The sequence below is a fragment of the Pelophylax lessonae genome (genome assembly GCF_965119305.1).
Source record: "Pelophylax lessonae genome assembly, chromosome: 9".
Lineage (NCBI taxonomy): Eukaryota > Metazoa > Chordata > Amphibia > Anura > Ranidae > Pelophylax > Pelophylax lessonae.
In genome coordinates, this window is record NC_138776.1 from 113003208 (window position 1) to 113031155 (window position 27948).

The window sequence follows — 27948 nt, forward strand, 5'->3', positions numbered from 1 at the left end:
GTCTGCGTCCACTCACTCACAGATAGTGAGGATGATTCCTCTGCTCCTTTAGCATGAAAAGGTGCTAGTGGATTCACTGATTGTATCAATGCAGGAAAACTTAAAGATGAAGGATGCGACTAACGCAGCATCGGAGCCGCGGTTCACCTTTGGCACCTACAGGTCCTCCAAGACGGCGAAGGTGTTCCCTTTCCTGCTTTATTTGACAATATTATCACAAAACAGTGGGGGTGCCCAAAACGCACTTTTGCAATCCAGAAGCGTTTTGCAATGCGGTACCCTTATGATTCCCTCCTTAAATCGACAGTTCCTCCTGTAGTGGACTCCCTGGTTTCCAGGTTGAATAAAGCCACTGTAATTCTGGTTGAAGAGTCCCTGGTCTCCATAGATCTGGCTGATAGGTCGGAGGCCTTAACCCGCCATATGTTTACTGGGGTTGGTTCGGCACTTATGCTGGTATTTACTATTGCCTTGGTGTCGCAAGCTATGACTGAGTGAGCAAAACTTATACACCGAGACCTGGAATGGGAACAGCTTCCCCCTGCCTTTGCGGAGCTGGTGGATCCATTGGTCTAAGGGCTACAGTTCGTCTGTGACACCTCTTTGGATGCGGCTCCCTGGATTTCTAGACTCTCTGTCTGTCTCAACAGTGGTCCTGCTGCCTATTATCTGGCTGAAATGCTGGTCTACGGACCAGGCTCCTAAGAAGGCCTTATCCGATCTTCCGTTTGTGGGGGATCGCCTGTTTGGCACTTCCTTGGATGGCTTAGGGAAAGAGTACTCTTCTTCCACAGGCTTCCAAGGGTAAGGAGCCCCGTCGCTTTTTTTTTGGCTCACAGACGGCCTTTTTTCCCCTCAGGGTTGTTATGTCAGAGCGGGACTGCTATCTTGGGATATCTGGACGATCTCCTATTACGAGCAGACTCTCACTCGAATCTATTGGGCAGATTACAGTTACAGTTCAGTTACAGTTTAGACCCTTCAGGAATTCGGGTGGACAATCAAATTTAAAAAAAATCTTCTCTGACGCCCTCCGTACGGGTGACTTATCTGAGGCTGACTCTAGACTCTGCCTTGGCGAGGGTCTTTCTTCACTTGCAAAAGCTTCAGAAGTTGCAAGGGGTGATCAGGTTGCTGTTGGAAACCCATCGATCTTCCCTACGGACTTGCATGAGAGCCCTGGGTCTGATGGTATCGTTCCATTTGCTCAGTCTCACTTGAGACCTCTGCAAAAAGATTCTTGCAGAATGGAACAGGGATCCACGGCCGTTGGACCAGAAGGTACGTTTGAGCCATCTCACGAGGTTGGCTCTGTCCTGGTGGATTAAGTCGCCAGTTTTGTGTCAGGGTAAATCTTTCCTGCCGCTGTTCTGGACGATGGTCAACACTGACTTGGTCGACAGAGGAGTCTTGCTTGCCGATCAATATTCTGGAGCTCAGAGTGATCAAGCTTTGCCTGTTCCACTGAACGAATCGGCTACACGGTTCCACGGTTCAGATCCAATCGGACAATGCCACGGCTGTGGCTTGCATCAATCATCAAGGGGGCACCAAGAGTGTCTTGGCGGCCAAGGAGGTGGCCGAGATCCTGGTATGGACAGAAGACAATGTTCCGGCTCTTTCCACAGTCCACATTCCGGGTGTCGAGAATTGGCAAGCAGATTACCTGGATCAAGGAGAATGGTCCCTTCATCCGTAGGTGTTTCATCTCCTGTGTGTCCGGTGGGGGACTACGGAGGTGGATCTGTTGTGCGTATCGGCTCAACAGAAAAGTCCAGAGGTTTGTGGCCAGGTCTCGGGATCCTCTGGCTGACGCAACAGACGCTTTAGTGTATCCGTATCGGCTGATTTATGCCTTCTCTCCGCTCAAACACCTGCCGAGGTTTCTTTGCAGGGTGGCGGTGGAAGGAATTCCGGTCGATCTGGTGGCCCCAGACTGTCCTTGTCAGTCTTGGTACGCGGACCTCGTAAAAATGGCCGTCGATCCTTCGTGGAGACTTCACCTGCTGTCCCAGGGACCAATCTTCCATTCTGTTTTATGGTTGCTGGCTTTAACGGCATGGCTGTTGAAAGCGAGGTGTTGAGGGATAGAGATCTTTCTGACTCAGGGATTCCTACACTTTTGAAGGCCACAAAGTCGACGTCTAAGAAGATTTATCATCGTACGTGGAAATCGTACATTTCATGGTGTGAATCACTGCAGCTGCACTCTTGCTCTATAGCTAGGGTTTTGGCCTTTTTGCAAAAAGGAGTTGAGCAGCAGTTGGCTTTGGGCACTATCAAGGGCCAGGTGTCTGCCCTGGCCATTTACTTCCAACGTCCATTGGCTACTAATGCCCTGATTCACACTTTTATTCAGGGGGTGAGTCACCTGGCTCCCCCGCGGAGATCCCCGTTGCATCCGTGGGTTCTCAATCTGGTTCTGTCTGTTCTTCAAAAGCCTCCTTTTGAGAACATTAGGGAAATTTCTCTGCTTTCTTTATCCAAGGAGGTTGCTTTTCTAGTGGCAATTACTTCTGCCCGCAGAGTGTCTGAGTTGGTGGCTTTGTCCTGTCGTTCGCCTTATTTGATGGTTCAGAGATACAGTGGTTCTCCCACCTAATCCGTCTTTTCTTCCTAGGGCGGTGTCTGGTTTTCATCTCAATGAAGACATTGTTGCCTTCCCTATGTCCTAAGCCTAAGCATCCCAAGGAAATTGCCTTGCACTCGATGTGAAAACCAGGGACCTCGAAAAGGTTTGGCTGCGACCATGTCCAGATGGATCAGGCAGATGTTGGTTCAGGCTTATTCACTGAAGGGTCAGGTTCCTCCTTTCCCTGTGAAGGCGCATTTTACTAGAGCGCCTCTTGGGCTTTTCGTCATCAGGCCTCAGTAGTGCAAGTTTGTAAAGCAGCAACTTGGTCGTCCGTGCACACTTTTACAAATTCTACAAGATAGATTTGTTGGCATCTTCTGATGCTTCCTTTGGTCGCAAGGTTCTGCAAGCTGCTGTTTCATAAGAGAATCTTTTTTTTTTTTTTTTTTTTCCCTTTTACGGATTTATTCTTTCATGGATGAGCTCCGGTTGTTTCGTGTTAAGCTACCCAGTTGGCTAAGTTTAGCCTTTGGAGTTTACGTTTACGATCTGGTTGCATTCTCCCCACTCATGCCTACTGCTTTGGGACGTCCCAATGGATAAGCCGTATAAGAGCTGCGTCTGTCAATGGGCAATGGAGAAAACTGGATTTCATAAAGAACTTACCGTAAAATCCTTTTGACAGCACCATGGGGAATAGTTTTTTGTCATTTCACTCCTTGCAACAAAACTGTTTTGATGAAGCAGGGTGTGTGGGGTTATGCCTATAGGGACAGCCCTGTAGGCGTGGTGAATTTGCTGTTTTTCCTGCCTAGTACTAGTCCTTCAGGGGGCAGCATAACCAATAGATAAGAAGTATGAGAGCTGCGTCTGTTAATGGATTCAAGAGAAAAGGATTTTACGGTAATACAAATATCCAGTTTTTTGACTTGCCGTAAAATCCAATTTTCTGATGTTCATTGACGGACACGGCACAAGGCCTGACAGGTGCCGCTGGAAGCCAGATTTATCCTCTGTAAAGGTAACTTACTCAGTATAGTGGCATTTTTTTCATAGACTGCAGGAACAAGTACAAATCCACAGTATTTAGTAAAAGGGGGGGGGTGAACTTCATTGCCCAAGGCTTTTCCAAGCAGTACCTCTGTCACCAGAAGATATTCTCTGCCTTCCTGGTTGAACAATGCTGGGTGACAGAGGGGCCTTCATGCAGAGTGGTGCTGATTTGATGTCCTTAGTGCTTTCTGCATAATCAAGGACCACCCACAACCAGATGAAGACCTGAGCAGGACCCTACACCTCATGTAACTGGTCCAAGGACAGTTGCAAAAGTTAAGAATACAAAAAAAAAAAAACCTGAAATATTGTAGAGGGGAGGCCTGGAGCCGGGCTTAAAGTTCTGCCTTCCCCTCCAAAAATTAAGCTACACATACTGCTGACTTTAATATTAGGACACTTACCTGTCCTGGAGTCCAGCAATGTCGGCACCACAGCTGATGTTTCCATCAGCTGTCGGGTGCTGCTGCTGCCATTGCCTGTAAGGGAAACTGGCAGTGAAGCCTTGTGGCTTCACAGCCGGGTCCCTACTGCACATGCGAGAAGCGTGCGGCACATTTCCGTTGGCTTGGTGGCAGGGAAAGGAGGAGGTGGCCGAACTTTCGGGACGGACAGCCCACGGCGCCGTGTCCCGAAAGTGGGGAAGGGTACCTGTCAAAAACAGGTACCCCTCCCCCCCCCCCCCCCCCCCACTCCCACCTGAAAGGTTTCAAATGTGGCATCGAACGGTGGGGGGGGGGGGGAGCAAAAGAGCGGAAGTTCCACTTTTGGGTGGAACTCCGCTTTAATCTCCCTGTTTGCCAATTTTCTGTGGGGAAAAGGCAGAAGAATGAGGATTGCTGTTCTTTATTGCCTATATGAGTGGCATAAACAATATTGCCTGACCCAGCTTAAATACCTTTTTTTTTTTTTTTAGAAGTATTTTTATTGAGTTTTTCAAATACAGTAAATAAGCAGCGTACATAAACATATGAAAAGCATATTTGCAATGCGATTGACGTACATTGAAGTATAAAGATAAACGTCTATAAGGACTGCTAGTATCACAGTGCTTGCAAGGACCCACAATATAGGATGAACTTTCGTATCTTGAACAATAATACATTGAAACCGTATGAACCTGTTTGTCCAGGGAAGGAGGAGAGGGGGCACGTATCTGTCATTTGCAACCTCTATAGTGGTCAACGCCACCGGGAGGGACGCCCCGTAAGGGAACACACTGCGTCCTCCCTTCAAACGCCCACTCCCTCTCCCCCCCCCCCCAGGACCCCAGCAACTTTAACAATACTGCAGATAATCATCAGAAATCATTGGGGGCCATGATACCCTACATAAGTGGTCCATATGGACCACCTGGAGTGAAATTGTTGTAGCTTGAAGGCCTGTAAGGCCAGGGTCTTCTCATACACACACGACTCCCCTACTATTTGGATAACCTCCCTCCGAGTTGGGGGGTCGGCACACTTCCATTTACGTGCTATGGACAACCTAGCAGCGAACAAGATATTTTGGACCACCGTCCTATATTGGGGTAGGTATTTGTCCATATTCACACCCAAAATCGCCTGTTCAACTGAAATTTTGTTAAGTATCCCGGTGACTTCTGCTATCAATGTGGAGATGGAGGCCCAGAAGCTTCTCAGGGAAATGCACGTCCACAAAACATGAAGTAGAGTGCCAACCTGCCCGCACTGTCTCCAGCATAAATTAGATGTTTCTGGATAGAATTTAGCAATGGTGTAAGGTGTCTTGTACCACCTAAGGTGAATTTTTAGCAATCCCTCCCTAAAGTTGGAGCATTTGGTATGGGTAAGCGTATGTTTATAGGCTCTCAACCATTGCTCCTCCGTAAAAACCTGACCAATTTCGCCCTCCCATTTTATGTGGTATGTGTTTTTTTGGAAGGTTTTCTTGTTGTGCAGGGAGATGTAGAATTTGCCTATACCTTTCTGCCGCGCATTAGCTCCAAAACAGAGGGCATAGATCTGTTCCGGGAAAGGAATGTGTGTCGATGACATAGATGAAATCAAGTGTGAAACCCGGATAAGTGTGAGGTATTCCTTGGCAAATGATGGAAATTTGTCGCACCATAAGGAAAAGGAAAAACCCTGGGGACTCTGTACAATGTCTCGGATTGTCCTAAGTCCAAAAGAGGACCAATGCGCCACGTTTAAGTCTGGGGAGAGGAAGGAGAGAGCAGTCAGAGGCACAGGAACTTCCACCCTCCCAGCTTGCGCGGTGCTATGTGTGTAAAAGTATTGCCACGCCAGTACTGTGGCTGAGATGGTGGGATGGCCCGTACGGAGACTACATTTAGAAAAGGGGATACTGAGTATGAGATCAGCAAGAGAGCCCTGTATCACCTCCGACTGCTCAATCTGTCTCCAAGTGGGTGCCTGAGTCGGATGCAGCCAATAGAGGGACTGGGAAAGGATAGCAGCCATATGGTAGTCCCGTATATCCGGAATCCCCATACCTCCCACCGTGGGGTGTTGGACCAAGTATCTATGGGCGCAACGAGGCTTCTTCCCGTCCCATATGAATTTAGATACCAAAGACTGAACCATACGGTAAAACGATAAGGGGATTTTAATGGGGAGAGCTCTTAGTAGGTATAAAAGTTTTGGAAACGTCAGCATTTTGAACGCTGCAGTCCTTCCTGACCATGACAGATAGTACTTGCCCAATCTAGTCAGTTCGTGCGTTAAAGTGTCAAGGAAAGGAGCAAAATTGGCCTTGAAGAGATCCCCAATCCTGTTTGTGAGCTTGATACCTAGATAGTCAATGTGACCACTACCCCACTGAAATGGAACTATACTCTGAATATGTTGTGTGAGATCAGCTGATATGTGAACGCCTAACATGTTCGATTTGGTTTCATTAACCTTGTAGTATGAGACAGAACTAAATTCCCTGAGAACCTCCTGGGCCGCTGGTAATGATGATAAGGGAGAGGTCAGAGATAAAATAACATCGTCCGCAAACAACGATATCTTGTTGGAGGAACCTCTAATGTCTATACCCCGAATACCTGGATGAGTTCTGATGCGTTCCGCAAATGGCTCCATTAGGAGAACAAACACCAAAGGTGACAGTGGGCACCCCTGGCGGGTACCGTTTGTTATTGCAAATTTTGTGGAGAACAGACCCTCTGTATAGACATATGCCGAAGGAGCCGTGTACAAGGCCAACACAGCATTCAGTATCTCACCCACCATGCCGAAGCGTTGTAGAACTTTTCGCAGATATCCCCAGTGTATCCTGTCAAAGGCCTTCTCGGCGTCAAGGGACAGGAACACTGTAGGAGTATGAGTAGATTCGGCATGGTGGATGAGATTCAACATCCTTCTTGTGGCATCGGTCGCTTGGCGGCCCGTGACAAACCCCACCTGGTCTTGCCGAATGAGGTTTGGTAGAAACTTGGAAATGCGGGTGGCCAATATTTTCGCGTAGACCTTCAGGTCCACATTGAGTAAAGATATGGGCCTGAAATTCTTCGCACAATCCGGGGGTTTCCCCGGTTTGGGTAGTGTTACTACTGTAGCCTCCAGCATCTCTGGAGGAAAGGAAGCAGAGGAGGCAGCCCTGTGAAACACCCTTCGCAATCTAGGGACCAGAAGATGCATGTATTTTTTGTAGTACTCCGAAGAGAACCCGTCAGGGCCCGGAGCCTTGTTAAGGGGCAAGGACTGGATCGCCCTAGTGACTTCTAAGTCGGTGATCGGGAGATTTAATTCCGCCACTTCTGTCGGTCTTAATGCAGGAAGGGAGACCGAATCCAAGAAATTGTCAATGATCTCAGGAGATGGTTGGGGTGTGGACTGGTCATCCTTTAAGTTATAAAGCGAGCCATAATAGTGGCTGAAGGCGTCGGCAATGTCTTTAGGATTCGTTAAAGACAGTCCGGTAGAATGATGCGTCAATTTAGAGATACGTTGACGAGCATGAATGTCCTTCACATGGGTAGCTAACAATTTACCGGCTTTGTTGCCATGCGCATAAAAATTTGCCTTAAGCCTACGAACATTAGCTTGATGTTGTCCAATCAAGAGAGAACGTAGGTCATTTTGAGCTTGAGTCAACTGGTTACTAACGTCTGGGAGTGGGTTTGTTTTATTGGTCTGTTCTAGGTTTCGGATCAGGTTCAACAGATCCTCCATACGCTGCCTCCTCTGCCTCCGTATAGCGGCACTCTTAGACATCAAGATACCTCGCATAAATGCTTTATGGGCATTCCAGATACTGGAAGGGCACACCTCTCCACTGTCATTAAACTTGAAGAATTCCTCCAGGGCCGCATGGACCTCAGAGGAAGTCCCCGGGTCACAAAAAATATGAACATCATTTTTCCATCTGTTGGCCCTCGTTGTAAAAGCCCGAGGACCGACAGTTATGGAAACAGGAGCGTGGTCCGACCACGTTATTTGGCCTATAGAAGAGTCCACAATTTTTTGTAGTAAGAATTTGTCGGTGAAGAACATGTCTATGCGGGAGTAAGAACAGTGGACCTTTGAAAAGAACGAATAGTCCTTCTCTGTAGAATGGTAGCAGCGCCATACATCCTGTAAGCCTGTGGCCGACAGGAAGCCCGCAAGATCTGGTCTGCGGGGACACTTCCGGGGTCCCCCAGAAACGTCTTGACGTAGGTTTGCGACCATGTTCATGTCCCCCCCAAGGATCACGTGGCCCCTGATATCCACCTTGAGACGTTTCCAAAGTTTACGCAGATAGGTAAGTTGTTTCACATTTGGGGCGTACACATTAATGATGGAGTACACAATATTGTTGAGTTCACAGTGTAAAAGAATGAAACGGCCATCTGGATCCGATATATGGGAGATATACTTGTAGGCCACAGAGTCCTTTATAAGAATGGCCACTCCCCCCTTTTTCTTGGGGCCATTGGCAAAGTATGCATGAGGGAATTGTTTGTTTGTGAGTCTAGGGGGAGCTGCAGCACAAAAATGGGTCTCTTGGATGAGCATAACATCACATCCCTGGGACTTGATCTCCCTCCATAACATATGACGTTTACCAGGGCTATTCAATCCATGCACGTTCAGGGAGGTTAGTTTGAAGGCCATGGTGAAGTGGTATAGTAGAGTTCGTTGGTAGGAGTCCAGTTGTAGGGACTATGTCACCACCAAGGAAGGGCAAAAAGAAAGTGTATAAAACCTTACCCGAGATCGCAGAGTCCGGGACAGTGCAAGGTCGTGGCCGACTGGAGGGGTCCGCGTGTGTTGAGAAGTTAACGGTTGGAACTTGAGAGGGTATGGCTGATGAAGCACTCGTTGCTGTGTGTCACAGGTAATGTACAAAAAGAGAAACCATAATAAAAAAGGTAACAAAACAATCCACCAATGACAGTCGTGACAATCAAGTAGGTATTACTGCAATGCCAAGTTCTCTAAGCAAAACAATATGGATATGGCACTGGGCGCAGGAACTCTAACTGCGCCAAACTGTGTTTAAAAAAGGACGATAACCAAGTGGAAATCTGAGCAGTTATCCAACTGCTAACACGGGGAAACTGGCAAAAAAGGAAAAAAAAGAAAAAAAACAAAACACCATTCGTAGCCGAACAGAACATTCGGAGACTGTAGATCAGGCAGTTAGAACATCAGAGGGTCATCTGACATATAGCTGGAAGGGCCTTGTCAGCCCGGCGTCTCATCTTGGTGGGGAGGTTGTCGGAACCTTGTCAGGAGAATGATCTCCAGGGGGGGTATCATCCTCCAAAATCCCCCACTGGCGCAGGAGCTCAATTCCACGTTCAAGAGAAGAGATCTTGAATTCCCTGTCCCCTCTCGTAACAATGAGGGTGGCAGGGTAATTCCAGCGATACTGGATGTGGTGATTCCTGAGAGGTTTAGTGATAGTCACAAGGTTTCTCCTGCGGTTCATGGTGTGGGCCGATAAATCTGCGTAAAAGGACAGGCCTTGCATGCCAGCTGGGAGATCTACCGCCTTTCTTACTCTCGCCATCAGTTGTTCTTTCACAGTATAAAAGTGAATTCTTGCAATGGCGTCCCGTGGGTATGCGGCGGGGATATGCTTAGGCTTCGGAAGCCTGTGTATCCTATCAATGGCCAAGTCTCCCAAGGTTGCATCAGGAAGGATTTCCTGCATAAGGGTGGTGAGGAACGCTGCCAGGTCGGGAGGTTTAATAGATTCAGGGATCCCCCTGATTTTCACATTGTTTCTCCTGGAGCGATCCTCGAGATCCGCCACTTTTGATTTTAGCCACTCCAAGTCATCGTCATGGTCATTATGAGCATCCACCATGCTATTGAATGTGTCCGCAAATTCACCCATTTTGTTCTCAATGGTGGAGACTCGATCAGCGACAGCAGCGACAGCTGTGTTGCAGCGGGACACCAGTTGCAGCATATCAGAGTGGATTGCAGACCGTAGGGATAGCATCATCTCCTTAAACATGGATGCCATCACGGGATGGTCCCCTGCAGGGATGGCTGCAATGGAGTCTTGAAACTCCAGGGTGTCATCTACTGTGATGCCGGGGCTGGAGAGCGGCCTATCATGGAAAGTCTTTTGCTTGGATTTGGCAGGGCTGGAAGGCTGTGATTCTGCAGCCGCCTGTGGGGAGAGTCCCGTGGGGTCAGCTTGGGTGCCCGAGAGATGTCTCGGCTGATGCAAATCAGTCCGGTGTGACAGATGGGGTTGCTTATGAGAGGAGTGTGGCGGGCCGGCGCCATCTTGGCTGCGCGGCCTGGTGTTGGGGGAGAAGAAGTCGATCATCTTACCCGGCTTGTGTCGATCTTTCCGCTTGGGTGGCATGTTCCAGTGATGCCCGGGGTTGCCAGGAGTGCAGATGGACTATTTTGGAGTGACCCTCTCCGTGGAAATTGCTCCGAACGATCTGCTTAGCAAGGAGCTGTTAGCTCACGCTGCCATCTGCCTTGCTAGCCGGCTCCGCCCCCCCTTAAATACCTTTTTTAATTGTACCTTGACCTAACACTTAAATCACTGTAGAAAAATATGGACATACTGTATATAAACAATTTAATTTTACCAGAACAAGTGTTCTACATTTACTGCTCTGAGTTCAGAGTTCACAATATATCAAAATACTAATGTACTGCATGCACGACTTTGAAAGGATGTACTGTTTGCGTACTTATCCCTTCAGATCCCAGGGTATTTGTGCAGTACAAGCTTAGTTGCTTGCTACATATTTACTTGTCATGTTAGTCAGATTATATCTTGGCCCTGTCTTGTTATAGCTAGTCAGGACAAAGTTCCTGAAATTATAGTGGGTAAATCATTGAATTTTGATGTCACCAGGCTTGGCAGTAAAGTCCTTTTTTTATTACTGTATAGTTGTGAAATAAATGTTTATGATGTCAGCGAAGCAGGAATATATTCAGCTTTTTGTTTTCTTTTCAATCATGACTAAAGTTTAAGTAATAGCAAAATGTGTTTTTTTGAATAGTGTTAGGATGTGTATTCATGTCTGTGCCCCCGCCTCGGAAATTCACCTTACTAATTGTGTCATTGGGAATAAAACTGGATAAATCCAAAATTTTGAGTTGCCTCCAGAACAGGGATAGAGGGGAATCCCTGCATCCCCATTGCTTGAGTATAATCAGGAATCTGGCTGCTAACTGAACAAAAAAAGCAGTGTGTACCCAGCTTTACTATTAGTTTGAAATTGTTGTAAACCTCAGACATGAAATTGAACAAAGCATATTCCTCTATAGTGTGTATTTGTCTCAATTAAGAGCGCTAAGTGTCATATCTGTCTGCTGCTTTGTTCCTCTATTGGCATGAGTCACTTCTGACAAGTTTTCCTGACGCCAAGAGAAAAATGGTGACGGGAGGGACCTCCAGCTGATTTGCAGCCCCAGCTCTATTCCTGTGTGAAGGGGTGTCTCTTCCCTCCATTCAGCTCTCGGAGCGCTCCTTACTGAACTCTACAGAATGTAATTTCATCTCTCCGCCCCATTTTTTCTGAACTCTGACAAGCTTATAAATGCAGTACTTTAAAGTAGTGGCCGGCCATTCCTTTTGCTTCCTGGGATTGACTCGCATCTCCCAGGACGCAATGCGAAACCGGAAGTGACGTCTGGGCTGTGGCCGCAGAAGGAGGAAGTCGGATAGGATTGCCCCTAAAATAAGTTGTGACCCCCCCCCCCCCCCCAAAAAAAAAATGTCCATTTCTTTTTTAACCTGCTTTTCCCCACAGGAATCTGGAAAGAAGAAAGAGGGTGGAACACCTGTCCATATTTATTGCTGTGTTTCCCTATTAGGGATTTTCATCCTCAATTGGGTTGTCCCCAGAAAAGTAATGGAGGGGAAATCTTCCAATGGGGACAATAGTTATGATGGCCTAGGGGTCCCCATGGGATTCCCTTAATTGCAGGGATTTCCTATCACTTCCTGTTTAGGCTAGGGGACAGGAAGTGAAGGTAGATCTCTTAAATGGGGTACATATGGTAAAAAATAAACCAACATAGGTTAAATCCTTCCCGTACTCTAGCTAAAATGGGGGGGGAATCATTTTTGCCTATAATTCTACTTTAGTCCGAATCAATCAGAATTGTGTGATTTGCCGTGTGATACAGTATAGCCATATGTTGTGGAACCACAATCGTCCATTTTAGTCAGGCTCATAAAGGCAAGAGATTATTAAAATGTTTTTCCTCATCCTTTTAAAACAAATCTCCATGTTTCATTTTACTTTAAAGTAGTTCATATGAACCAAGTTGGGCCAAACGAATGGTTTACTTCACTAACTGCTGCAGCTGCTGGGAGTGTTGTATGTAGCCTCAGCTGTATACAGTGCTGTGTTCCAGCAGGCAGGACCTTACCGTCACACTCCCAGAATAAAATCGTGTTGGGCTGAGTCCTGCTCAGCCATTCAGAGGAAGCTTTAAATGATTAGTTGAGATGTAGAGGCGGGCTGATGATGAAATTAACTGCACCTCATAGAATAGAAAACTTCCTCTGACTGACTGAGCAGCACTTAGCCCGACTTGATTTTGTACCAAGAGTGGGACAAGAAAGTCTTGTCCCGCTGCCAGAACACAGCACAGAGCAATGTAGCGGAGGCTACACAATAATTCATACAGAGCTCCCAGCCACTGCATCTCTTACCGAAGTAAACCGTTTAGACCAGCTAGGCACACATTCTTTAAAGGTAAATGAATCATTGGGATCAGCTTTAAGGTATAGCCAACTATTTCTGCAGATTTTTCTGCAATGGCCTTGTGTGACAATAGGCAAACAATCTTTTCATGTAGTCTGACCAACCCTTTATGTCACCATTATGCTGTGATCTGATCTTGCACACACCTATTATCGGAGGCTATTACAGGTTAAAAAAATCAAACACACTCATTCTTCTGTTTGGGTACCTTTTTACAGCTACTATTTGATCTTGGTTTGCGTGTTACTGCTTTTGCCTGGTCATTTCTTACAATTGTTCCTGAAAGGCAGTGTAACTAAATTCAACCATAATCAAATAACTCTCTGTTTATAGCAAATTCCTTACTCCCACATCACATCCTCTACAGTGGCTATTCCATTAGCAGAAAACCCACAGTGTGTAGCTTAGTTTTGAATAAAGAATGCTGACCGTTTTCTTTTATTGTACACATGGACTGATATTCTAAATAGTGCAATAAAAAATGAGGAGCATCATTCTTAAATGTATGGCATGTGTCATGTTCACTATCTGCAAAGAGTTTTTGCGTTCTCCCGTTTGGGTTTCCTTCTAGTGCTTCAGTTTCCGCCCACAATTCAGAAACGTTGTTAGGATAGCTTGCTTTAAGGAAGATTGGTATAACTGTGTGTATCTATGAACATACAGCAATGTTTTCTCACTCTGGGGTGAGGAAACAAGAGCCTGCCTCTACCAGGTTGGCTGCCTTCATATAATCACACAGTGCAAAACAAGTAGATACGTTGGTACAGGACTTGACAAATTTGCTTTGAATCGAGGAGCTAGCTAAAAAAGCTTGAGCCAGTTTGTGCGTGGTGATATGTAATGTATCACCATTTGATGTTTTTATGTGTAGGCATAAAAGTTCTCTGTGATGTTTTTTGGTGACAGGTTCTCTTTAAGGTGACATGCATGGTCTAAATGAGACCCTGCATGTCTCCCCTGTGCTCCACTGAACGTAATTGCATATCACACTACATTACATTCTTTCTCCGCCGTGCTGGCTGGGGAAACTGTCAATGGGGATACAAATTGTTCATCCTTGCAACACTGAATGGGCTGACAACAGCCCAGGAGCCAGGATGCAATTTCTAGTCGCCATGGTGACCTAGCGCCTGGGATTTGTCAATCCGTGCATTAGTATTGGGAAAAGATTAGCTGTAGGGATACCACAGGCAATACTGGTGACTTTGTCCTCCACCTGCTATTTTTGGGGAACAGCTTCGAGTTTAGTTCCTCCTTGAGGCTGGGTTCACAATTGTGTGAATTGGATGCGTTTTACCTCATCCAGTTTACATAACGTGAGTGTGACCAGCTTTCATTGGAGCCGGTTCACACATGTCGGGGGTGGCTGTGGTGCGAATTTGAAAAGGGTTCTTTGCGTTTTTGGGTCTGGTTCAGATGCAAATTCAGGGAAAAATTTGCACCTGAAACGCACCTGAATCGATGAACCGAAACACACAGGACACCGCAGCTGGACCTGTGTGAACCCAGACTTAAAGGATTAATTCACCTTTAAACCACTTTATTTCTGATTATACACAGCGGCAGCTGATCTGCAGGTACCATGGACTCTGTCTGCTGGCACCCACCGGTCATCAAGCACAGACAAGGCAGATCGCCATTCTGTCAGTAGGAAAGGCATGGATCCTGTGTTCTTGCAAAGTAGGGGGCTTTTCTGGTGTTGGGCCGGAGCGTGGTGGGTGGATGTCGCTGTCAGTCCCCCTTTTTGGGGGGTGCCTGTACCTTGCTGCTGCGGGGGGGGTCCCCTCCTGACGGATGCCTTCTTCCCTGGGGTCCAGTGGGGTCCCATGCAGCGCCGCCATTTTGCCGTGGATGCTCCATTCCTGGCTTCGCGAGGCATGTTTGCATAGTCCAGCGGCCATGTTTTTTGGTTTCCTATTGAGAATAGCGGGGGTCATTTTCTTCTATATGGCCCGGCAAAGGAGGCCTAGCAATAAGTGCCCCTTGCCTTCACCTGTATCCTCTGCCTCCTCAGAGTCTGAGGTGGATTTGGTCACTGCGGGCAAGAGTCAGCCCACTGAGTCTACGTTCACGCATGCTGAGTGCTCTAATAGGTAGGATGAATCCTCCTCCACAGCCACGCATTAAAAAGCACTGGTGGAGGCATTAATTGTCAGTGCGGTAAACCTTAAAGTTGGAGGACTCAGCTGAAGCCGGTGACGCCGGTGCAGTATGGCACGTGCAAATCTTTCAAGGTGACAAAGGGGTTTCCTTTTCCTGCCAATTTTGACTCGATTGTCACTATTCAGTGGGGTTCCCGAAACGCATAGTTGGAATACCTAAGTGTTTCATAGGAGATATCCTTTTGAGGTGTCTCTCCTGAAGAAACTTAGTTCCACCGTTGGTGGACTCTCAGGTTTCCAGGATAAACAAGGCCACACTATTGCCGGTGAAGGATTCTCCATCCTTTTAGGATCCTGTGGACAAGAGAGCTGAGGCTCTGGTCCGGTACCTTTTCACCGTGGCTGGTTCAATGGTGCGGCCGGTGTTTGCTATCACCTTGGTATCTCAGACGTTAACGGAATGGGCAAAAATTTTACGCCATAATCTGGAAGGAGGTCAACATTCTCCTGAGCTGGCGGATCAGGGGATCCAGGGGTTACAGTACATTTGTGATGCATCTTTGGATGCGGCCCCTTTGGCCTGCAGGGTATCTGTGATGGCGGTGATTCTTCACCGCATGATTTGGTTGAAGCACTGGTTGGCCGACCAGGCTTCTAAACGGGTACTGACTGATTTGGACTGAACTGAACCATTGATCTGAACCATTTGTTCGGTGCCTCTATGGAAGAGAACATTGAGGGCCTTACGGGTGGTAAGAGTACATTACTTCTGCAGGTTGCTAGGGGTAAGGAACCTCGTTGTAGACGTGGTCCTTTTTTCTCGGCTCCCAAGCAGCCCTTTCGTCCTTCTGGATTGCAGGAAGAGGGTTCAATATCCACCCCTAACTTTGCAGGAGGCTCCAAGAGACCCTGCAATGGTAAGTCAAAGGCGGGCACCGCCGGTTACGCAGACAAGCCTTCCCGAGCCTGAAGGGGCGCCCTCACCCGGATCTGGGGTGGGGGGGTGGGGGGTGTCTTCGCCTTTTTCCGGAACCGTGGACCTTGCTCATTCAGGACAAATGGGTCCAAGTTTTCAGTTTGGTTACAAGATCATGTTTTGGTCCTTGCCCTCCGGCAAGGTTCTTTCCAACTGCGCCTGTCTCTCGATCGGCTACGGGGTAGTGCAGGACCTGTTGGCACAAGGAGTCATTGTGCCGGTTCCAGAGTTGGAACATTTCCAAGGCTTTTATTCAAATCTGTTTACCATCCCCATGAAGGAAGGCAAGGTCCACCCGATCTCGGACCCCAAGGCTCTGAACCACTTTGTTCGTGTTCAGAAATTTTGAATGGAGTCTGTTCGCACAGTAATGGCTTTCCTCCATCAAGGGGAGGGATCTTCTGGCTTCTATCGATCTCAAGGACGCTTACCTTATCACGGATGCCAGTCTGTCGGGGTGGGGAGGTGTCTTGGGAGTGTACTCTGCCCAAGGTGTTTGAACTCGAGAGGAGTCTAGTCTGCCGATCAATATCCTGGAGACTTTGTCTCAGTGGACAGATTGTCTGCAGGGACAAGCTGACTATCTCAGTCGGCAGACGTTGAATCTGGGAGATTGGTCTCTTCACCTGCAGGTGTTTCACCAGTTGTGCCTTTGGTGGGGGACACCTGATGTAGATCTGTTGGCCTCCCGTCTCAACAGGAAAGTGCAGAGGTCCGTGTCATGGTCTTGGGAACCTGTGGCCGACGCTGCAGACGCACTGGTGGCCCCTTGGGGTCAGTATTGTATGAGTTATGCATTTCCTCCAATACAATTTCTGTCAAGACTGCTATGCAGAATCAAGGTAGAAGGGATTCCAGTCATTCTGGTGGCACCAGATTGGCCTCACCGGTCTTGGTAAGCCGGCATGATAAGGCTGGTAGCAGACGTCCCTTGGAAACTTCCTCTCAGGGAAGATCTTCTGTCTTGGGGAACAATCTTCCATCCTGCTTTACAGTTGCTGGCTTTAACGGCTTGGCTATTGAAAGCCAGGTGCTGAAGGACAGAGGGCTGTTGGAGTCGGTGATTCCTACTTTATGATAAACTTTGCTGGAAGTAGATTTCCTAGCTTTTAACAGAGTTTGGAAGGCGTACATTACTTGGTGAGAGTCCAGGGGGGGGGGGGGTGATGGGGGGGTTTCTCCCCGTTCCTTTTCTGTGTCTCGCCTGTTAAATTTTCTACAACTAGGTGTAGATCAACGTTTGGCTCTGGTCACCATCAAGGGCCAGATCTCGGCTTTTGGCCATTTTATTCCACAGGCCGTTGGCTGCAAAGTCCTTGGTTCACATCTTTGTGCAGGGAGTTCGCCATCTGGGTCCTCCAGTGCGATCCCTGGTACCTCCATGGGATCTCAATTTGGTACTGTCGGTTCTTCGAAAGTCTCCTTTTGAAAACATTTGTGAACTTCTTCTGCTCACTTTGTTGCAGAAGGTGGCTTTTTTAGTCGCTATTACTTTTGCTATTGCTATTAATTTTACACGTAGGGTGTCGGAGTTGGCTGCGTTGTCCTGTCCTGGTGGTGCGAACCTGTCAGGCATTCCTTCCTATGTACCTGGCGATGACTGAGCCGCTTCAGAAATCCGATTCTTTGTTCTTACAGGTGGACCTCGTAAGGGGCAGGCCGCATCTGCTGCAACCATTTCCAGGTGGATCAGGCAGATGGTAGTGCAAGCTATTCTATAGGGGTCAGGTTCCTCCTTTCCCTGTCGAGGCGCATTTGTCAGTTAAAGTAATACAGTGCCGTACCGCAAAAAAATGGCCTCGTCAGGAAGGGGGGTAAATCTTCCGGAGGTCAAGTGGTTAAAAAGCACTGTGCAGAATACCAAAAAAGCAGTTCCTTTCATTACATATAGTCCCCAAAAACACGCTAGTTCAGTTTTTCAAGTATTTCAAAGGCCGTGCTTGCTTTTTCCCTTTTTCCTTATTCATGACCCCAATAGATACGCCCCGTTGTGTGATGTTGGGGAAACCAGTCAGGGACCAGCATTGCTGGAGCAGAGTGACGCCCCTAGCAGCCAGGGGAAGAACTCCTCCAGTGAGGCCGGGAGAAAGGGAAAGGAAAGACAGGTGCTGGTGGTAGGGGACTCAATTATTAGAAGGACAGACAGTGTAATCTGTGACCAAGACCGTGTGTGCCGAACAGTCTGTTGTTTGCCGGGCGCTCGGGTTCGGCACATTGCGGATCGGATGGACAGATTATTGGGTGGGGCTGGGGAAGACCCAGCTGTCATGGTACACGTGGGTACCAATGACATAGGCAGAGGAAGACGGAGAGTCCTAAACGATTTCAGGGACTTAGGCGCTAAGTTGAGGACTAGGACCTCCAAGGTAGTATTTTCCGAAATACTACCTGTACCTCGAGCCACACCAGAGAGGCAGAGGGAGATTAGGGAAGTTAACGAGTGGCTGAGGAGCTGGTGTAGTAAGGAGGGTTTCGGGTTCCTGGAGAACTGGGCCGACTTCTCAGTCGGTCACCGGCTCTTTTGTAGGGACGGATTGCACCTAAATGGGGTGGGTGCAGCCGTACTGGGTGAGAGGATGGCCAAAAAGTTAGAGGGGCTTTTAAACTAGGGAATGGGGGGGAGGGTACAGATGTAGAATTAGCCAGTGGAAAGCAAGTTTCAGAGGGCAGAAATGGGGGCATTAGCGGTAGGTTGTTCGGAGCTCCTATACCCAGGGTGGGTATGGGGAAAATTCAAGAGAGCAGCCTAAAAACATCAAATGAGGATATTTGTAACCGATCAAAATTAAGAGGTTTGTATACCAATGCCAGAAGCCTGGCCAACAAGATGGGAGAGCTGGAGCTACTGATGTTTGAGGAGGACTTAGATTTTGTGGGGATAACTGAGACTTGGTTTGACAGCTCTCATGACTGGATGGCGACCATTCAGGGGTATTCCCTTTATCGCAGAGATAGAGAGGGTAAAAAAGGGGGAGGGGTATGTCTGTATATTAAGAACAGCATACAGGTAAATATGAGGGATGATATTAATAATGGAGCTAAGGACGAGGCAGAATCCCTATGGGTAGAGCTTCAAAGGGATGGCACGGTGGGGAAGGTAATATTGGGCGTATGCTATAGGCCCCCCAACCAGAGGGAGGAGGGTGAGGCGGACCTCCTTTTACAGATAGGATTGGCAGCAAGGATGGGAAATGTCATTATAATGGGGGACTTTAATTATCCAGATATAGACTGGGCAGAAGGAACCGCACACTCAGCCAAGGCTAGGCAGTTCCTAAATGTTTTGCAGGACAATTTCATGGGTCAGATGGTGAATGCACCGACAAGAAACAATGCGGTACTTGACCTACTGATTACCAACGATACAGACCTGATCACGGATATAGAAATACGGGACAACTTGGGAAACAGTGACCATAGGTCAATAAGTTTCAGTATTAATTACAGTAATAGGAAGCAGAGGGGTAATATAAGGACACTGAATTTCAAAAGAGCCAATTTCCCTAAACTGCGCTCACTGCTAGAAAATATCAATTGGGATAGAACCCTGGGAACAAAGAACACGGAGGAAAAATGGGAGTGCTTCAAGAGTATACTAAACAGGGGGATTGACCAGTGCATTCCAAAGGGAAATAAATTTAAAAGAGCAAAAATAAACCCTGGATGGCTAAACTCCAACATAAAAATGCATATTAGTGCTAAGGAAAAGGCCTTCAAAAAATACAAGACTGAGGGCTCATTGGCAGCATTTAAGCACTACAAAGAGTGTAATAAGAAATGTAAAGACGAAATCAGGGCGGCTAAAATAGAACACGAGAGACATATAGCGGAGGAGAGCAAAAAGAACCCCAAGAAGTTTTTTAAGTATATAAACAGTAAGAAAGCGAGGCCAGAACACATTGGCCCCATAAAAGATGATAAAGGAAATATGGCCACTGAGGACAGAGAAAAGGCGGAAGTGTTAAATCATTTCTTCTCTTCAGTCTTCACAAAAGAATCGGGGGGCTACACAAACCCAGCTTGTAAGGCCGAACTAAATAATACACCTCAGGAAGTGCCACCATGGCTAACAGAAGATAGACTTAGAGCCAAACTAGAGAAACTTAACATAAATAAATCCCCGGGACCGGATGGCTTGCACCCGAGGGTTCTTAATGAGCTCAGCCAGGTGATCGCCAGACCATTATTCTTGATCTTTAAGGATAGTTTACAGACGGGTATGGTGCCAGCTGATTGGAAAAAAGCCAACGTGGTACCAATATTTAAGAAGGGGCCGAGATATATCCCGGGTAACTATAGGCCGGTCAGCCTAACATCTGTAGTCTGCAAAATTTTGGAGGGGATGTTAAGGGACCACATACAAGACTTTAGTAATGAAAACGGTATTATAAGTAGTAATCAGCATGGATTCATGAAAAATCGTTCGTGCCAAACCAATCTATTAACCTTCTACGATGAAGTGAGCAGCCACCTAGATAAAGGTAAGCCTGTGGATGTGGTGTATCTGGACTTTGCAAAGGCCTTTGACACCGTTCCCCACAAACGATTACTGTACAAACTAAGGAAGGTAGGTATGGATCAGAAGGTGAGTATCTGGATAGAGAACTGGCTCCAGGGGAGAGTACAGAGGGTGGTGATTAATGGGGAGTACTCGGATTGGGCGGGTGTGGAAAGTGGGGTCCCCCAGGGTTCTGTCCTGGGACCAATCCTGTTTAATTTGTTCATAAATGATCTAGAGGAGGGGATATCTAGCACAATCTCAGTATTTGCAGATGATACTAAACTAGGCATGCCAATATCTTCTATGCAGGATGTGGAAACCTTGCAAGCAGACCTGAACAAAATAACGGGGTGGGCAACTACATGGCAGATGAGGTTTAATGTTGATAAATGTAAAGTAATGCACTTGGGGGCCAGAAACCAGAAAGCAAGCTACTCACTAGGGGGGGAACCTCTGGGTGAGTCTAGGATGGAAAAGGACTTGGGGGTACTGGTAGACAACAAGCTTGGCAGTGGCATGCAATGCCAAGCCGCCGCAAGCAAAGCCAACAGAATACTGGGATGTATAAAAAAGGGGATTCACTCCAGAAATAAAGAGATTATTCTCCCACTCTACAAGACTCTGGTCCGGCCACATCTGGAGTATGCTGTCCAGTTCTGGGCACCGGTCCTCAGGAAGGATGTGCTGGAACTGGAGAAAGTCCAGAGAAGGGCAACAAAAATAATTAGGGGAATGGAGGACATCAGCTATGAGGAAAGACTACAAGCCCTGAACCTTTTCTCTCTGGAGAAAAGACGATTGAGGGGGGATATGATATCAATGTACAAATACTGTACTGGTGACCCGAGCATAAGGAACAAACTATTCAGAGAAAGGAGATACAATAAGACACGTGGCCACTCACTAAAACTAGAGGAAAGGCGGTTTAACCTTAAAGTGCGTAAGGGGTTCTTCACTGTAAGAACGGTAAGGATGTGGAATTCTCTTCCACAAGCAGTCATATCAGCAGGGAGCATCGATAGTTTCAAAAAACTATTAGATGGACACCTTAAAGACCACAACATACAGGGGTATACAATGTACGGTTAAAAGCAAACACACACACGCATCATAGGTTGAACTGGATGGACTGATGTCTTTTTTTCAACCTCACTAACTATGTAACTATGTAACTATGACCCTCTGTTAGTGCAGATAAGATTTTCCTCTGTGACCTCCTGGTTTCCATGATTGATTTTGCCACTTCTCTCCCTCCTCCTGTCATTCCATCCACAAGAATCTGCTGATTTTTGCCTCTGGGATATTGTTGGGTTTGTGGCTGAACAGCCGTGTAAAGGAGGCCTAATACTAATTTAACCACTTCCATACCAGGCCTATTTCGGACACTTTGTGTTTACAAGTTAAAACCAGTATTTTTTCCTAGAAAACTACTTAGAACCCCCAAACATTATATATATTTTTTTAGCAAAGACTCTGGAGAATAAAATGGCGGTCATTGCAATATTTTTTGTCACGCGGTATTTGCGCAGCGGTCTTTAAAACGCCATTTTTTTGGGAAAAATTACATTTCACTGCATTTAAAAAATACTAAACAGTAAAGTTAGCCCATTTTTTTTTGTATATTGTGAAAGATGATGTCATGCCGAGTAAATAGATACCCAACATGTTACGGTTTAAAATTGCGCCCCCCCGTGGGATGGCGACGAACTACGGTCAATAGAGATCTCAATAGGCAACACTTTAAATTTATTTAACGGTTACCAGTTTAGAGTTAGAGTGTAGCTCTTTTTTTAAATTATTGCTCACGCTCTGGCGATCGCGGCGATACCTCCTATGTGTGGTTTGAACAGCGATTTAATTCGCGGCTCGACTTCCGTATACGTTTTTTTTTGTGCGCGAGCTAACGGTGATCGGGGCGGCTAAATTTTTTTTTTTTTTTCCCATTTATTTTATTTTTTTAACTTTTTATTACAGTTTTTAAAAAAAAAAAAAAATCTGATCACTTTTATTGCTGTCACAAGCAATGTAAACATCCCTTGTGACAGCCATATGCAGTGACAGGTACACTTTATGGAGGGATCGAGGGTCTAAAAGACCCTAGACCCTTCCACTAAACTTCCCTGTATGCAAAACGCCGAAAACGGCGTTTTTGCATACAGCCGTTTTTCAAATTTGGCGCCGTTTTGCAGCACACTAACCCGGAAGTGACGTCATGGACGCCGCCTCCGGGTTACGTCATCAGAGACCCGATCGATGCCGTTTCCGGCATTCATCGGGACTCCATCCAGCCGGCGGACGCGACGGCTGGGTGCTCGGGGCTCCCGGTGGGACGGGAGCCCGGTAAAAGCCGCCTCCAGCCCCCCCCCCCCCCGGGTAACGATCGAGCGGCTCCCGAGCCGCATCGATCGGTACCGACGGAAAGCCGACCGTCGGCTTCAAACAACGGTACCGGGATGATGCCTCTGGCTAGAGGCATCATCCCGGTATACCCCCGCAAAGTTTGGACGTCATATGACGTCCACCTAGGGGGAAGTGGTTAAAGTGATTTGTAAAGTCTTTTTTTTTTTTTTTTCTATTAAAATAAACATAATTATACCTACCTCCTCTGTGTAATGGTTTTGCAGCGCAGATCCTCTTCCTTCTCAGGTCCCTGGCTGTAGCTCCTGGCCCCTCCCTCCTGTTGAGTGCCCCCACAGCAAGCATCTGTATCTATTTAGACACAGAGCTGCGCTTCAGCCCTGCACCCTCTCTCTCTTGATTGATAACAGAGTTTGATTGGCTGAAACACAGCAGGGGCACCATAGGCTCCCACTGCTGTCAATCAGGAAGGTGAGTCCCAGATGGCCAAGAGAATCATGCACATTGCTGGATAGAGATGGGGCTCAGGTAAGTATTAGGGGGGGCTGCTGCACACAGGTTTTTCATCTTCATGCATAGAATGCATGATGATAAAAGACCTTTTTAACTTTACAAGCACTTTAAGCTTCCTAAGGGCTCATTAACACTTTGCACACTAACAATTTTGCTGTATGTTAACATGTTGTAGTAAAGCAGCTCATTTGAAGAAGCTGCCTAAAGCACCAATAGTTGCATGTAGCATTTCTATTGGTGCAGTGCATGTTTTCCAACAAGGTGCATTGGGGTGCCATTCAGAATGGATAGCATTGCTCCAACGCACGTTACGTGTGTTAACTACAATGCAGTAATGGAAATGAGCCCTAAATCTTTAAATACAAAGATGTTTAAAAAAAGTAAACCTCTTTCACAACCCTTTTTGGATGGAATTGGGGGTAATCATAAACTTGAGTCTTGTATTGTTGATCAGTCGCTCCTAAAACAAATGGACTGATTGGAAAACCTGTCCTGACTGGTACTTTCTTTGTTGTAAGTTTTGCCAGCAACGTCTGCAGGTACCACTGTCCATTTTCTCTTCCATTGCTTAAACACATAGCATAAGGCCTAGTTTACGCTTCCAAACAGAGCAGTTGAAGAGCGTTTTTAAAACTCCTCTCCTACCAATGCTGTCAGTTTGATTTGACAGCCCTGTACACATGGGGTGGCTGCGTTACCAAACCCAGTCCAGATGCCAAAAAAGGCCTGTCTACTGCTCTGAAATGTAGTCCATCAAGGATCACTTTTCAGAGACTGTTGCATGTGCAAATTAGCCCTAAAGCCTCGTACACATAAGAATATCGGCCGAATATGGTGTGGTTTTGTTTTTGTGTTTTTTATTATTTTTTTTTTTTTTTTATGCTAGTGTCCTTTGCAACTTTGAGGCTCCTTTCACACGGATGGTAGTTTTGCCACTGGTAAAAGCATGTTTTGTGGTTTTGAAATTCTGACACTGTTTGGCACAGAGTTTACTCACGTTTGTACATTGCGTTTATTTGCAATTACTTGCGTTTACATTTGGCTGCGGTAGTAAATTCTTACGTTTTGTATAGCAACTGTTTACCTATTTTTTCTTTATACTCCGATTAACTACGTTTATATACAGATAGCTTGCGGTACATCGCTCCTGGACGCTGTGATAGGGATGCATTGACTGCATTTAGCTGCGGTAAATAAGTTCCTCTATCCGCAGCGAAAAGCTGAAATCTAACCGCTCGAGTGAAAGAGGCCTGAGAGGTTACTCTATTTATGAAAATTCTCATACAACAGAATACATACAACGAAGGAAGTAATGTATTGTATTGCATTTGTATTGTATTTAGGGATGGAAACTGTTCTGATTAAACGAAAATCGTACGAGAAAAAATGTAATGTTTGTCCCTTCAGATAATCTCGGATAATGAACTGTTGTGATCGGCTCTCGAAAGCTGTGTACTAATGAGATTATCATATAATCTTTTCTAAGGCTGGGTTTCCTCGCATCCAATTCGCATGACAGGAGAGTGTGACTGGCTCCCAATGGAGCCTGTTCACACAATTCCGGGGCAGCTGCCAGCCGCATTGGAATAGGGCCCGTGCGTCTTTGGCTCTGTTCCAGGTGCCAATTCAGGCAAAAATTTGGACCTGATTTGACCCTGAATTGGTGAACAGGGATGCACCGGACCCCCTGCTGTGGACTGTGGCCGCATTAGTGCGAACGCAGCCTAAAGCAGTATTTTTCGTCTGATTTTCTGATCATGTGTACTAAGCTTAAGTGTGCCAGAGAACAGTTTTAAAATGTTCAAGGAGAATGTTTTGTGGGAAATATACCATAGGGATTAGGGATGCACCGAAATGAAAATTTTGGACCGAAAATGCAGGATGCCCTTGACCGAAAACCGAAACCGAAAATTACTTTTTCCCCCAAAATTTTTTTAAAAATGGATAGAACAGGGGCATACACCAAAAACAGGCAGCGACGTACACCTGATACTGGTACTGGACACTGATACTGGTTGCACTAATGCAGCACAAAGGGGTTAATTACCTGCCTGGTCGGTCACTAATAGATGAGTGACCAGCAGTGACAATACATTAACCCCCACATGCTGCATAATACTAATATCATTGGTAAGCTGCCTCAGCCTCCCCCCACTCCCACATCTCAGCGTCCTCCTCCTCGGGTGTCCTGCATTCAAAAGTCCCGCCTCTGGCCGGCGGCACCGCCTCTCAATGACGTCCCTACTACGATCTGTGCATTATGAATGGACATACCAGGTCGGGGGGCGGGGCGAGCGGCCGCTATAGAGAGAACTAATGTGATCCTTCCCTGTCAGCTCAGCACGTCTATGTGTGAATGAGAACAGAACTGAGCTGACACCGGGCGGGGGGGCGGGCGGAGCAGCCGCTATTAGCTGTAACTATGTGAGAGCTTCTCTTCCTTGTCAGCGGAGATACATGCCTGTCAGTGAAGAGAAGCTCTCACATAGTCACAGCTAATAGCGGCCGCTGCGCCCGCCCCCCCGCCCGGTGTCAGCTCAGTTCTGTTCTCATTCACACATAGACGTGCTGAGCTGACAGGGAAGGATCACATTAGTTCTCTCCATAGCGGCCACTCACCCCGCCCCCCGACCTGGTATGTCCATTCAAAATGCACAGATTGTAGTAGGGACGTCACTGAGAGGCGGACGGCCGGCCAGAGGCGGGACTTTTAAAACCTGCCCTGCGCTGCGCCCTCCTCCTTCCCCACGGCTGCCATATTTTATTTTCGGCACTGTTAACCCATTATCGGCCGAAATGAGAGAGGCTCATTTTCGGCCGATAATTTCGGTGCATCCCTAATAGGGATACATGAACCCTTTGGAATTCAGCATACTGCAGGAAGCAAAAAGTCAGTGCTGCCCAAATTCTATAGATTTGCACAGAGAGCTCGGTTTCCAGCCCCTACTAGTACATTTCCTCCAGAAAACGGATACAGAGATATATGGGGAAGGCTCAGCGGAGATCCTGTTGATACGGGATTCTGGATTGCCACCCATCGTTACTTGGGTCTAAAGCCGCCCTAAGATAGTTTGAATCATCTCAACTGGTTCAAAAGGGACCGGCCGAGATTCAAACTATGTATGGGAAGGATGAATGTACCCAAGTTAATCAGTCAACTTGTTACAATCAGCCTGTTGGAATTTAAGTACAATTATTATATAATATATATTATAGCCACTAGCAGTTTTCACTGTCTTCTCCCAGTGAGGGTGGCTCGCCCTGGGTGTTCACCAGACATTTCTGGGTAAAGGAGTTGGTGTCAGGAGACCGGATTGCACAGGAGTCAGCTGCTCTTCTGCCCTCTCAGTATTCTCCACAGAAGCAGCTGTGCCAGAAATGTAAAGCAACAGGCTAGTAGAAATGGCATAAAATGCGGAAATTGCCAGAAATTGAAAGCTTTGGAATGTCACACAATGGCTTGAGGAGCTCAGTTCGATCAGATCATTGTGAAATTAGCATACATTTTATAAGTGATAAATACCTGCTGCATGCTGCTCTTTGTGCAGACCTTTACTGTGGAAGGATCCACAGAAGGTGGTGTTAAGGCTTACCCTGCCCTAAAGCAGTGGGGTGCGTTTTTTGTGTGTATGCTTTTATCTTTCAATTGTTTGATTTGCAAATTATACAAGTACAAATACAAACAACGTTCTTATAAACCTTTCAAAGTCTGTCCTGTGTAGCTTAAAATGCACATCCATAATCTAATAAAACCCAGTTAGAGAGAACAAGGGCAGATATTAGAAGAGTGTATATTTAATGAAAACATGGTGTATCTGGAATCCAGCAATGTAAAACAGTATGAAGTGATTTGGTCCAAGGACCGCATATTTTTTCAAAGCTTTTTTGGAGACCCGCTAGTGGTATGTGTAAGCAGAGAAAGAGATGGGGCTGTAATAATTGTTTTCACTCTGAGAGGGTTGGTAGAAATATCCTGTTCCTGGTGATTAAAATCTTTTTGTCATAAGAGTGTATACATCAGTTTTTTTGGCTGAGAACTAACTGCTGGGAGGTCTTCCACTAGTGTCAACAGACAAACCTTGGGATAGTGATTGGAGATTTTAGTTTGTTTTGCAGATAAAGATCCTTGTCTTTAACACAAGAATTCATTTATAGCTGACCAACTGCGTCAGTTATCTTTTTCTGGCCATTTCCTTCTCAACTGTGCAAAATGACAAATATTTACTTCTTCAAAGCATACCTTAATAGACATACAAGGTGTAACCATTTAATTCCTGAAATGGAAAAAAAAACATGCTCAGGAACATTGTTGTGGTGGAGAATCCACTTGTCAGACCAGATTTCTGGTCTCCCCCCCCAAACAGATTGCTCCTAACCTTTTTGGAATTTCCAAGTAACAATGTTGGTTGGCCATTGTTTTACCATGTTCTATGAACGCGTAGTGAACTGTCCCCTTTGTTCAAAAAAAGAACTCACCAGCATGAGCGTACGAGGGTTCACACTCTGTCCACATTTTCATCAGTCCTTTGTGTTTCTGACTGTCCACTTCTTGTGTTTATTGTGGACATCTTCCTGTCTCTCATTTACCCACCTATTCCATTCTAAAACACTTGATTTCTTCATGGAATGTTCACCATAAACCTGTTGTAACAGAGCTAAAGTTTCACTCGAGCTTTTGCCAATTTTCAAACAATATTTAAT

At 46.5% G+C, this 27948-nt stretch overlaps 1 protein-coding gene across 1 annotated transcript in view; it reads left to right on the forward strand.

Moving 5' to 3' along the window:
• Positions 1-27948, forward strand: part of CCDC6 (coiled-coil domain containing 6) — a 98049-nt gene that overhangs the window by 40280 nt on the left and 29821 nt on the right. The gene's annotated exons all lie outside the window — the stretch shown is intronic.